This window comes from Leptidea sinapis, chromosome 42 (assembly GCF_905404315.1).
Source record: "Leptidea sinapis chromosome 42, ilLepSina1.1, whole genome shotgun sequence".
NCBI classification, from domain to species: domain Eukaryota; kingdom Metazoa; phylum Arthropoda; class Insecta; order Lepidoptera; family Pieridae; genus Leptidea; species Leptidea sinapis.
In genome coordinates this window covers 8,566,913-8,580,334 of record NC_066306.1, presented here as the reverse complement: position 1 = coordinate 8,580,334, position 13,422 = coordinate 8,566,913, and the positions used below count along the sequence as shown (strand labels likewise).

Below are 13,422 nucleotides of genomic sequence, written 5' to 3'. Positions count from 1 at the left end.
CGCTGGTGGCCGCGGGCTGGGCCCTGGCCGCGCTGGGCGCGCCCGGCCTGCCGCGGGCTCTGCGCTGGCCCGACCTGCGCCGGACACCCGCCGACGGCTTCACGTGAGTATGTGGGCGCGGGGCCGGGGGCGGGGGCGGGGCCGGGGGCGGCGCGGGGGCGGTGGCGGGCTGCGCGCTGGTGGCCGCGGGCTGGGCCCTGGCCGCGCTGGGCGCGCCCGGCCTGCCGCGGGCTCTGCGCTGGCCCGACCTGCGCCGGACACCCGCCGACGGCTTCACGTGAGTATGTGGGCGCGGGGCCGGGGGCGGGGGCGGGGCCGGGGGCGGCGCGGGGGCGGTGGCGGGCTGCGCGCTGGTGGCCGCGGGCTGGGCCCTGGCCGCGCTGGGCGCGCCCGGCCTGCCGCGGGCTCTGCGCTGGCCCGACCTGCGCCGGACACCCGCCGACGGCTTCACGTGAGTATGTGGGCGCGGGGCCGGGGGCGGGGGCGGGGCCGGGGGCGGCGCGGGGGCGGTGGCGGGCTGCGCGCTGGTGGCCGCGGGCTGGGCCCTGGCCGCGCTGGGCGCGCCCGGCCTGCCGCGGGCTCTGCGCTGGCCCGACCTGCGCCGGACACCCGCCGACGGCTTCACGTGAGTATGTGGGCGCGGGGCCGGGGGCGGGGCCGGGGCCGGCGCGGGGGCGGTGGCGGGCTGCGCGCTGGTGGCCGCGGGCTGGGCCCTGGCCGCGCTGGGCGCGCCCGGCCTGCCGCGGGCTCTGCGCTGGCCCGACCTGCGCCGGACACCCGCCGACGGCTTCACGTGAGTATGTGGGCGCGGGGCCGGGGGCGGGGCCGGGGCCGGCGCGGGGGCGGTGGCGGGCTGCGCGCTGGTGGCCGCGGGCTGGGCCCTGGCCGCGCTGGGCGCGCGCGGGCTCTGCGCTGGCCCGACCTGCGCCGGACACCCGCCGACGGCTTCACGTGAGTATGTGGGCGCGGGGCCGGGGGCGGGGCCGGGGCCGGCGCGGGGGCGTAGGCGGGCTGCGCGCTGGCCCGACCTGCGCCGGACACCCGCCGACGGCTTCACGTGAGTATGTGGGCGCGGGGCCGGGGGCGGGGCCGGGGCCGGCGCGGGGGCGTAGGCGGGCTGCGCGCTGGCCCGACCTGCGCCGGACACCCGCCGACGGCTTCACGTGAGTATGTGGGCGCGGGGCCGGGGGCGGGGCCGGGGCCGGCGCGGGGGCGTAGGCGGGCTGCGCGCTGGCCCGACCTGCGCCGGACACCCGCCGACGGCTTCACGTGAGTATGTGGGCGCGGGGCCGGGGGCGGGGCCGGGGCCGGCGCGGGGGCGTAGGCGGGCTGCGCGCTGGCCCGACCTGCGCCGGACACCCGCCGACGGCTTCACGTGAGTATGTGGGCGCGGGGCCGGGGGCGGGGCCGGGGCCGGCGCGGGGGCGTAGGCGGGCTGCGCGCTGGCCCGACCTGCGCCGGACACCCGCCGACGGCTTCACGTGAGTATGTGGGCGCGGGGCCGGGGGCGGGGCCGGGGCCGGCGCGGGGGCGTAGGCGGGCTGCGCGCTGGCCCGACCTGCGCCGGACACCCGCCGACGGCTTCACGTGAGTATGTGGGCGCGGGGCCGGGGCCGGGGCCGGAACACCCGCCGACGGCTTCACGTGAGTATCATCAGAAGACCTACTGCTGACGCCAAGTCGAAGCACATCCCCACGATTGGCGAGAGACTTGCCCGCCTTCCCTCGGGCGCTCGGGCATTCCGATCGCTCGCCGAGGCTGTCCGAGGAAACTACTGCCGGCCGGCCGTTCCGCTATTGCAAACGAACGAAGACACCACCCCGTGACGCGAAACAGAAACTGATCTCTTGAGCTCCCCATTCGTATCCGACTCGAATCCGGATGACGCGAGTCATACATGCCGGAGGTAAAAATCGGGCACGTCGCCGTGCTTGAGGCGCTTCTCACCGTGGACATTCATAAATCTAGCGGGTCCGATGGCATTCCCCCGATGATAGTGCTGCGGACGTGTGCTCCGGGACTGACGCCGGTCCTTACCCGTCTCCTCCGGCTCTCCTGCTCATCAGGCGTAGTCCCAAAATTATAAAAACGACTTTAGTGCACCCGATCCCTAAGAAAAACGTCCGCTCGAATCCATCCAACTTCCGCCCCGTTGCCATTACCTACATTTTCTCCAAAGTAATGGAGTCGATCACCAACCACCAGGTCTTCGAAAACCTGGAAGAGCACCAGCTAATCAGAGACTGTCAATACGGTTACCGTCAGGGTCGTTCAACTGGTGATCTTCTTGCATATCTAACCCAATGGGTAGAAACGGTCGAGTCGAAGGAAAAGACGTTAGTGACAAGTTTGGACGTAGCGAAAGCCTTCGATCGGGTGTGATATAAAGCGCTCATAACGAAACTACCATCCTATGGACTTTCCAAAAGGTTGTACAAATGCGTCACTAGCTTTTTGGCTGATCGGAGCATCAAGGTTGTTTTCAACGATGCATTCTCCGACTTACAACCCATAAACGCTGGTGTCCCACAAAGATGCGCGCTATCCCCTACACTGTTTCTTCTGCATATCAATAATATGCTGCAAATCAACAATATTCATTGCGATGCAGATGACAGCACAGGGTATGCTTCCAACACCGACCGTGCCAACATGTCTGACTGTCTGTCAACTTGTGTCTCAAATCGAGACTATGCTTTGCAAAGTCCCGGAATGGAACCGTCAAAATTAAGTCCAATTCAACCCCAAGAAGTCACAAGTTTGTGCGTTCACCGCTAAAAAGTCTTCCTTCGTCGTATCCCCTCGTTCCCAATCACTCCTCTGACTACCACAGCCTGTATTAGCATACTTGACGTCGATATATCGAACGACGTTGAGTTCCGTGGTCACTTGGAAGAGAAGGCCAAACTAGCCTCTAAAAAGCTTGGTGTACTCAGTAAGGCGAGACAGTACTTCACTATAAGCCACCGCCTGCAACTATATAAGTAACTAATACTTCTTCCATTTGACCGGATACAACGAAAAGCGGCTCAAATCATCGACGATCAAGTCATCTCCGATCGGCTTGATTCTTTAGCGCTGCGTAGAGATTTGGGTTCTCCCTGCACCTTCTGCCGCATTTATCACGGGGAGTGCTCAGAGGAGCTGTTCGGGTTGATTCCAGCGACTGAATTCCACCACCGGACATTACGTGCAAAGTACCACCCGCGTCACGTTGACGTCTGGCATTCCACAACCGTGTGTTTTGCAAGAAATTTCTTGCCTCGCACAACCACTTTGTGGAATCAATTGCCGGCTGCGAATTTCCCAAACCGATACGACTTAGGGACCTTCAAGAAAAGAGCATACTCCCACCTTGAAGGCCGGCAAGGCATCTCTTGACACCTGATGTTGCGAATTTCTATGGACGGTTGCCTCACCTAGTCCCATCCCGGGAGCTTCTTGCCCGTTTGACCCCTCTTATATATAAAAAAAACTGAAATCAATACTACACAACAAATGTGATATCTAGTGGACAAAAACATTATATTACGCACCTAGGGAGAAAAATAGGTCATTCTCACCCGCGGAATATAGACATAGGTGACAGTCGCGGGTGGCAATGTCCTACTTATCTATATATAGGTGAGTATTCGATTTTTTTCCACCTGGATGAAAAGCTCGCTCTTAGTCCCTGGTATGAGGGACAAAAGTCATCTTGCCAGGAGATAATCGGCCACTTTTGTCCCTCGTACCAGGGACTAGAAGACAGCTTTTCATCGAGGTGAGAAAAAAAGTATTATTATTACTGCTCTGTGCTTCCCCGGGACATAAAAAGTATAGAGAAGTCCCAGGCCCATGGGTATCGTAAGAGGCCACTTAGGGTATTTACTAGTAGGAGGCTCCTTTGCACAGATGCCGGCTAGATTATGTGTTCCACAATCAAAGAATAATCAGCAATCGGCCATATTTATTGAAACACTTCTGAGGGTTCTAGCCTCTGTTGGTGTGTTGTGTTGAAGTTTTTGTTCATTGATTTCTGGGTGAAGTTGTGAGCGGTAACCTTGACACTTACCTTCTACACCCGGGGAATGAAACCCTGGTCGATGCGGCAAAAAAGAAAGACGATCTTCACGCACTACTCGTATCGTGATTACTTAGCATTAGATGACCCATTAGCTTGTTTCATCCGGGTCCCAACTTATCACTTATGGTGCTTCAATAAGTAGTACTGGCAGTTAGATAACCTACCTATCTAACCCGTTACTAGCCCTCAGCACATCACTGTGTATTGTAAAATAACACAGTATTAAAATAAAATCTTTCTTACCTCTATTTTATTATTATAAAATAGTTATTCCGTTACCCTAGATTATTTTAAAACTATCAGCATTTATTTTTTTTTCAGAACGATACGAAATATATCTGAGTTGGACGAGCAGACTGAAGCTTTAATGGCCGACGATCCAACGTAGCGCAACACAGTGCGACGCTAGGGCTGTGCGGAGTAGTAAGGTGACTCACAAGCGGTCCCGAACCGCCTATCGATATCGATATGCTTTCATCATCCAAAAAAAAGTATTTTCAGACATTTTTATAATGACATAATATTGTAGCGGTGTTTTTTTATCACGCTAATTATTGTTGTATTAAATTTACGTAATATATTAACTTACCAATGCCGAATGGGTGCTGCGCTTGGTAAATAAAACTTTTGATTGCACGCCTTAAACAATTTTTTTAATTCAACTCCATTATCTTTTAATTTATCAGGCTAGTGGACGATATCAAGTAAAAAAGTCATACTATATGAGTTTTTTCGTTCGTATTGAGACCAGAACAACCGGCAACAGCAACCGCCCATGTAAATGCATCTTAAGGGCGCATCGATTATCTTGATTATCCGATTACTGTTTCGGGAAGTGCTACGACCTTCTCCAAACACAGACAAGCCCAGATAAGTATTTGTAAATATAGTATTTGATTGTTTCTTTGGACTTGACAAAATATGGATGATTGATGGAGTGTAACACATTCTCCTAGTCTACATTGTATAGCATTTATAAATATAACATAGTTTTAAAAGTGTTTTAAATCATTCCATTGTCATCTCTTTGACATGATTGTGTATAATATTATGACTATAATACCTATCATAAAGTAACTACTGAAATATTTTTCTAAAATTGTGACGTGTACTTCCACTAAAATGGGTTCCGTTTGCTACAATTTGGTTATTGATAACAGACAAAATATTGTACCTATAGTAAAAATATAATGTTTAAAGAGTGTAGAATTGTTTAAACTACTTAGGTACAGATATTGTATCTCACGAAGGCGGGTGAACAATAATTGTAGATGAGTGTCTTGTTACAACACGTCTTTTGTGTGTGTAAGCGCGAGTATTGGCAGGTGCGATAGGACGATAGGACATTGTCTAACTAATAACAATGACGGAACGGGCAGGTTCTTATTATTGTGCCCAGGTATTGTTAAAAGTTGCTAGGAGCTTTCATCGATGGAGATAATTCGTCAATCTTTAGAACTATAAGCTATATTTTATATTATCATTGCCATATTTTATAGTCATTAAAACTTTTCTGTTATTGACATGTAAAAAATTACGAATCGTTTCTAGACATGCAACTTTTTCACTTAAAACTCATACTTTAGGTTATGTTGGAATTTCTTTATATACGACATGCAAATTATTAATGAATGAATGACATCTGCTCTAAATTGTCTATTTCGAAAATATAGTTAACAGATCTCTCGCTCATCTGTAAAAGAACCGATTAAAATATCTACCTAAGAATCCCCGTTATTGCCCGAGTGGGGATTGTACTATTATTGTACTATTACTGCCTGCGTTACTTTTTTATAGTATATACTATATATCCAGCTAATTCCTAGTGAAATCCCCACAAAATCGGTTAAATTAAAATAAAATTCTTGATAAACTGTTATAATCAACTAAGATTTTAAAAAGATTCATTATGGATGACTTTTCCGCGTTGAGTTCCATGCTGTCTGTACTTCTTACGCACACAAAAACAGAGTGCATGTAAATGTTCAATGTAGTATAACAATTAAGTCGCAATCGCCTTCGTGAAATAGAACATATTCTGTACAATTTGGCAACTCCTACTTTGATGTTATCCAATGTTTTAGAAGTGAGTGATTTGGCCCACTGATATTGGAAACTTCAAATATTTGTTAATTAAAGTATAATGAAAATTATTTTATACTACACCTTCGGAAAGTGTATTCGTAGTAATCGAAAATCGTCCTTTATGCGTATTAAACACACTAACGTGTTCTCGATTTGTTTTTCTTTATTTATTTATTAGATATTTTGACAGATTGACCAATTACAATTTACATAAATCTAGTTATCGGTTAATTTTTTTTACAAAGACTGACAGTTTTCAAATAGCTCTCTGCAGCAAATAGAACATTTGTATAATTGATATTAATTGTTATTTGGTTGATTAAGTTAAAATAATTTCTTCCTCCTTTCCTTCCTTGTAGGTGTAGTATAAAGCAATATATTGTATCACTCGGGTGAAATTGCGACTGAGTGGAGTCAGGTGTATTGAGGCCCTCGACTTCGTCTCGAGTCTGCACTCTCTGGAATCGCTTTCTCCATCTGATTTAACCTCAATTCACTACCGCAAAATTTAAAAAACTGCCATTCTTGTATTTTAATTATTTGATTTGGTTTAATAGAACACGGTGCCGTAATATATTACGTAATATAATCATAACTCAGTAACTAGTTATTAAGTTTGAATGTGTATTTTAAATGCACATCGTACTTTATATTTTCGCTGTACAAACAGTTTGCCCCGAAACTAAACTTATATTTGTGTGATTTTAACTTTTTAGACTTTGATATTTAGGATGGTTTATTTATTTTACTTTTTACATTTTGAATGCTTGTTAATATTGACTGTAAGATTGCGATCTCTATAAAGTTATTATAAATAAATACCTGTAAATTATTTATTTTTTATTTTTCTACCTGCAACACGAACAGTATAAAGTTCTTTTTAAAAGTCCCAGTAAAGAATAACAAAGCAAATTGCGTACAAGACCTTTTTTTCGTGAAATGTAAATGTAATAAGAACTAGGTATATACGTACTTTGAGAATGATAGTATGACCATATGTTTTGTACATAATTATCAAGTAGAGTCAAATTTTATGTTTAATAATTATTTATAAACTCCATTTCCCGAATTGACTGAGTACCTACATACCGTGTGAAAATGGGCTAATTTCTCATGAGCTCTTTAATTAAGCTTCAAGTATTAAACTAAGAGATTAAAAAGTATGTTCCGTGATATCGTTAGATCAGCAATGTTACCAGATTTGCATATTTTCTTCATTTTTGAATTGACGCATTTTTCTCAGACAATTATTTTTGTCCTTAGTTTTTGGCAATATTTTAATTGTTGAATTCTGAGTCGGTACTTCGCTACGTCACACGTCTTCTTTTATATTTTATTGAGACGAAGAGTAGGGTAAATTACTGGGTAGGATCCTTTTGTGTGATAAATAATAATATCTACAGAATACAGATTGTCTGCACAACCAGTAACGCTTTGTATTAGAAACTATCATTGACGTATTGTTGTTTATAGTACGTCCATGGTGACTATCAATTGTTTTGTTAATTATTATTGTGTATTAATAAACAGCTTTATTTACGCGCCTTCGTTTTATTGTCACATTCACAGGAATAATATTTGTTAATTGTTTGTCTTACCAAAATAAGTGACGTATGTATAATATTAATCATAACATATTGTACCTGCAGGTAATATGTCGCTGGCACATTGCTGGCATATGTGAAATGGATATTTCATAACAGCGAGTGTTTAGCGACGTCGTATGTGAAACTTGAGACGATGCGAATTGCCTGCGACGTATAATATAATATAAAAGGAGAGCGTTCGTCTGTATGTCCATCCTATAACCTCGTTGAATACCCACTTCCACCCCGCTGTGGTCGCAGCCCTCGGTGTGAGTTTGGTTGCAGTGGGTGCTGTGTGCTTGTTAATATCGAGAATTATTCTGCAATATTTCAGAATGTTCCAGAATCCAAATTTCTCCAGAATATCTACAGTATTCCATATTTTCTAGTGTATTTCAGAATGTCCTAAAATATTTCAGATTTATCAGAATATTCTAAAATATTTTAGGATACCTACTTATTTTAAAATTTTTAAAAGGAAACATGAAAATCTCAAGTATCCTTAAGAAATGATCTAAAACTACCATACTTTATTTTTACTCAAACACTTAAAATAATTAATAAGATTCGATTTCGAATATCGATTATAATATGTGTATATGTCGTATGATATTTACATTATATAGCTAATAGCCAGCTAACTTCGAAAGTATTTTTTTTATGAAAATAAGGGACAAGACGAGCAGTACGGTCAGCTGATGGTAATTGATGCGCCCTGCTCATTACAATGCAGTGCCGCCAGGATTTCTGAAAACCCCCAAAAATTCTGAGCAGCACTACAACTGTGCTCGTCACCTTGATATATAAGATGTTAAGTCTCATTTGCCCAGTAATTACACTAGCTACGGCGCCCTTCAGACTGAAACACAGTAATGCTTACACATTACTGCTTCACGACAGAAATAGGCGCCGTTGTGGTACCTATAATCTAGCCGGCATCCTGTGCAAAGGAGCCTCCAACTGGTAAAAATATAGTAAATTCTAATGATAAATGAAACAACCAAGCTAAATCAATCACCACGACAGGACACTTACTATAACGAGAGAACACACAAGGCGAAAATATAATGTTCGGCACAGGCCATCAAGTTTATAGCATCCTTCTCCTCGAAGCTCGGCAACCTCTGGTACTGCGGATGTCCATGCGCGGTGACTTTTATTACATCGTCTCAAACTATTTCGTCTGTGTGTTGCATGTCGCGTGACGGTCGGGCGGCGCCTATAGTTCGCAGTAGCTGACCGTGTAGTGTATAGACTATTACTCATTTGTGCCAGTGCTCCACGCCATTTTGTTTGTTTTTTAATATGTGTAGGTATATAATCTAAATAATTGTTAAGTATTATGTATGTCGTACTCTCCCTGATTAAAAATATTGGGAATCAGTCATCCCATGTACCAGAACTGTATATCTACATATATATGAATGATGAAAAATAATTGAAAGTATTCAAAATTATTCAAATTTTATAATTTTTAATCCTTTTCAATCAATATTTTTAACCAGGGCTAAGATACAGAGTTCAATAAAAATATTAGTTGGAGACTTAGTCTAGGGTAAGGTGGGGCACAGTGTTACATGGGGTACACTGTTACAATGCAAGTATCTATGTTTCTGACATTTATTTTTACAATGGTGGTATACAGTTTTCACTACCTCATGAGCGGCCATCTTTGAACAGTTGTAATCACTTCAGTCTGTACCGCGTTTTAGAAAGAACAAACAAAAATCGAATTTATGTGATCAAAATTAGAAAAAATCAGATCAAATTTATTATTTTGTTTCTTGATGTATTATGTAAAGGTAAGTGTGATTAAGGTAGGTAAGATTGTGATTTTCCTGTATTCCCTGTATATTTATTATTTATCTTAAAATTATCGTAAACATTTCTGAAAAGACTCTATTGATATTTTTTTCGATATGTCTCACCTGGGGCACTGAGTTACAATAATACCCAACTGACATTTATTTAGGTTTTAAAAGAAAATGGTAAGCAATAAACATGAAAAAGTAAACAAAAAGTATTTAACACAAAAAAAAGAAATTCGTTGCAAGAGAGTTGAAGAACTTCGAAAAAAACTGAAATTTTTTAAAATGATGTATATAAAGTCAGCTATTTACGTAAAAGTGGAAAAGTTGACAGTCATTTCTACTTTACTCTTCAACCAGATATCGCAACGGTATCGTGGGAAGACATAAAGATTTTTCTTTATCTTGAAAACGTTTTTATACTATTTTGATGTTGTAACATTGTGCCCCTTACCCAGTAACAGAGTACCCCAGATACGGGGTTCACTGTTACAATCGACTGATCTGATTAAAATGCAATTTAAGTAAAGAAGTTCCTAATAAAAGTTATGTTTAAATAATTTTAAATGAAGAGAGACTATTAAAGTTTATATACTTGCTAGTTAGAAGTTGATTAAATAAATATTTTCGTCGCTTCATTATCGTTAATTTTTTTGTAACAATGTTCAGGTGCCTTACCCTACTTTTATTATTTCCAATTATCAATTATTTGACGACCTGTATAGCCGAGTGGTTAGCGATCCTACCTACTAAGCTAGAGGTCCCGGGTTCGAATCCCGGTAGGTGCAAGCATTTATATGATGATTATGGATGTTTGTTTCCGAGTCATGGATGTTTAAATGTATTTATGTATGTTTATATAAATTTATGTATGTTTAAGTAAGTATATTGTATTAAATATATCATTGTCTTGTAACCCATAACACAGGCTATATATGCTTAACTTGGGGCAAGATAATTTGTGTAAGTGTGTCAATATTATTATTATTATTCTCTTTATTACAATTTCATCTTATTTTCTACATTTATATATATAACATATTTATAAAAAACAATATTACAAATATAAATATAAAAAATAGAGTCCCGCCGGCGTTAGTTCACGACAATTCCGCCGGTGGTCAGGGCGACAGACTGAGGAACTTCAGCACGATGCGTCCCAAAACAGTTGCTTTCTGTAACTGACTCTTTATCCAGTTATTAAGTGAGAGCCTATTGAGATGATCGTCGAAGCTCTTTGCTGACCGTTTACGGAAACGACTATTGGGACAATTATTGTTGAATCAACATCCCACATGTCAGTAACCTCGTGTGCTAAGTCTAGGTACTTCGACAATTTGTCTATTTCAGCTTTCACAAGGTTATCATCGCACGGAACGGTGATATCAACAATAAATGCCCGACGCTCTAACCGATCTACCAACACAATATCAGGCTTATTAGCAATGATAGATCTGTCCGTGATGATAGATCACTCCCAGTAGAGCTTGGCACGGCTGTTTTCCAGAACTGGCTCCGGAGTATACTTATAATATGGGACTTCAAAATGCACAAGATTGTATCGAAGAGCAAGTTGCTGATGGATAATCCTGGCTACTTGGTTGTGTCTGTGCAAATAATCTCCATTGGCAAGACGAGAACAACCGGAAATAATATGTCTGATAGACTCACCAGGATGATGGCACGCCCGACATATGTATACTGTGCCATCCTTCATGATGTATTTCCGGTAGTTATTCGTTTTGATAACTTCATCAGTAATTGCACAGGCAAATTCTTCAGTTTCCCCAAAGAGGCCACCAAATCGTAGCCAGGTCACAGACGAAATCGTGTCTACATCAGGTCCGTAGAGAGCCCGGTAAAACCGTCCATGAAGCTCTTTTCCCCTCCATACATTCAAGCGATCTTGAGTACTGAGTATAACCGGTTTTCGCCAATTGTCTTTGGATAAAGAGAGCGGAGTAAGTCCATTGTCTACTGCCACAATTTCTCGATGCATTGCCCATTCTTTACGTAGGAAATATTCCTTGAGATTATACAGCTCACGATTATGCAGGTTTTTGGCACTTTGAAACCCCCGGCCGCTACATTTCCGTGGGATGTATAATCTCATCAAAGACGAGCGTGGATGGTGCATCCGGCATGTCGTCAGACCTTTCTATCTGGGGCGTCTAGCTCGGTCTGAGTCCACTTTAGTATGCCGAAAGTGTATATTAATAGGGGCATTACCCAGCTGTTAAAAGCACGTACTTTGTTTCCACCAGACAGGAGACTTTTTAAAACTTTAGTAAGTCGGTTAAAGAAACGTACCGTCACCAGCTGTTTAATGTCCCTATCTAAAAATCCAAGATATTCTGATATACCGAGGTATTTGTAGGTTTCAGTCGCACTAAGTGATTTGAGAAATAATGACTCTGAGAGTTGTATATGTTCGATATTTACAACCCTGCCTCTGAGTACATGTATGGTCGCACATTTATCCACACCGAATTCCATTCCGATGTCATGACTAAATGTTTGCGTGACATTAAATAATGATATCAAGTCTTGTTTCTTCCGTGCATATAACTTTAGATCATCCATATATAACAGGTGAGAAATTGTTTCTCCTCGCTTACGAAACTGAAACCCATACCTAGTATTCCTCAGTAGAACACCTAAGGGATTCAGAGCTAGACAAAACCACAAAGGACTTAGACTATCACCCTGATAAATACCCCGCTCAATCCTTATAGGTTCCGAAATGTTAAGATTCCCCGCCGCATCATGGAGACATAGAGCTGTGGTCCACTGCCCTCATACATGAGCCAAAAAAGGTACATAAACCATTATCAACTTTGTACAGTTCAAATACTCGTCTCAACCACGTATGAGGCACCGAATCATAGGCCTTCTTATAATCAATCCAAGCGGCAGAGAGGTTCTTCTTATTTCGACGAACCTGTTGGTTAACAGCCATTATTATTATTATCATTCCAATTTTCCAAGTATAAAATTAAGATTCATAAAGCGATTTTTATACCCTTAATGGAATATTATTTCAAAAATTTTTAGTTAAATGTCTATAAAGGGAAAAAAAATCCTTTTTTTCTCTTCCTTATTGAAAAATCGAAAAAATTATAAACTGTATAGATCTACATCAGTAGTATATTAATCAATAGTGATTAAAAAATATTTTCACCAGGTGAACAAACTTATCATGAAGATTTTTTTTTAAAGAATAGGAGAACAAACAAGCGTACGGGTCACCTGTTGTTAAGTGATCACCGCCGCCCATAATCTCTTGCAACACCAGAGGAATCACAGGAGCGTTGCCGGCCTTTAAGTTGAAGCCTTGAAGTTCATTCCACAGCTTTGTGGTACGTGGACGAAAGCTCCTTGAAAACCGCACTGTGGAGGACTGCCACACATCCAGATGGTGAGGATGATATCCTAACTTGTGGCGTGTCGTGCGAAGGTGGAATTCGGCGGCAGGAATCAGGTCAAACAGCTCTTCGGAACACTCCCCGTGATAAATGCGGTAGAACACAATGAAGCAACTTCTCTACGCAACGCCAAGTGATCCAGCCGTTCACAGAGTGTCACCCCGACTGGGTCCCCGACAATTCGAGCTGCTCTGCGTTTTTTTATTGGTAAACGCGCAAACTTGAGTCTTCTGGTGGTTAAATTGGACAAGGTTCAATTTTCCCCATTCTGCGACCTTCTCAAGAGAGGACTCGATAGAAGACACAAGTTTCTCCCGGCACTGGTCGACGATTTCCCGAGAGAGACCTGCATGGCCCATGTATACGGCATCACCAATGAATGTTGGAGGTGTCCTACATATCATTGATATGCAGAAGAAACAGCGTGGGAGACAGCACACAGCCTTGGGGC

General features: G+C 43.9%; 1 long non-coding RNA gene across 5 annotated transcripts; it reads left to right on the top strand.

The window, feature by feature from the left end:
* The first annotated feature begins 8 nt into the window (after positions 1–8).
* Positions 9–7,693, top strand: LOC126976941 (uncharacterized). 5 transcript variants are annotated; one of them, XR_007732050.1, is made up of 2 exons: positions 9–103; positions 4,389–7,693. It is a non-coding gene; the product is annotated as an uncharacterized LOC126976941 (long non-coding RNA). The 5 variants fall into 5 exon arrangements; XR_007732049.1 differs by lacking the exon at positions 9–103 and adding an exon at positions 183–277; XR_007732048.1 differs by lacking the exon at positions 9–103 and adding an exon at positions 357–451.
* The last annotated feature ends 5,729 nt before the right edge of the window (positions 7,694–13,422 follow it).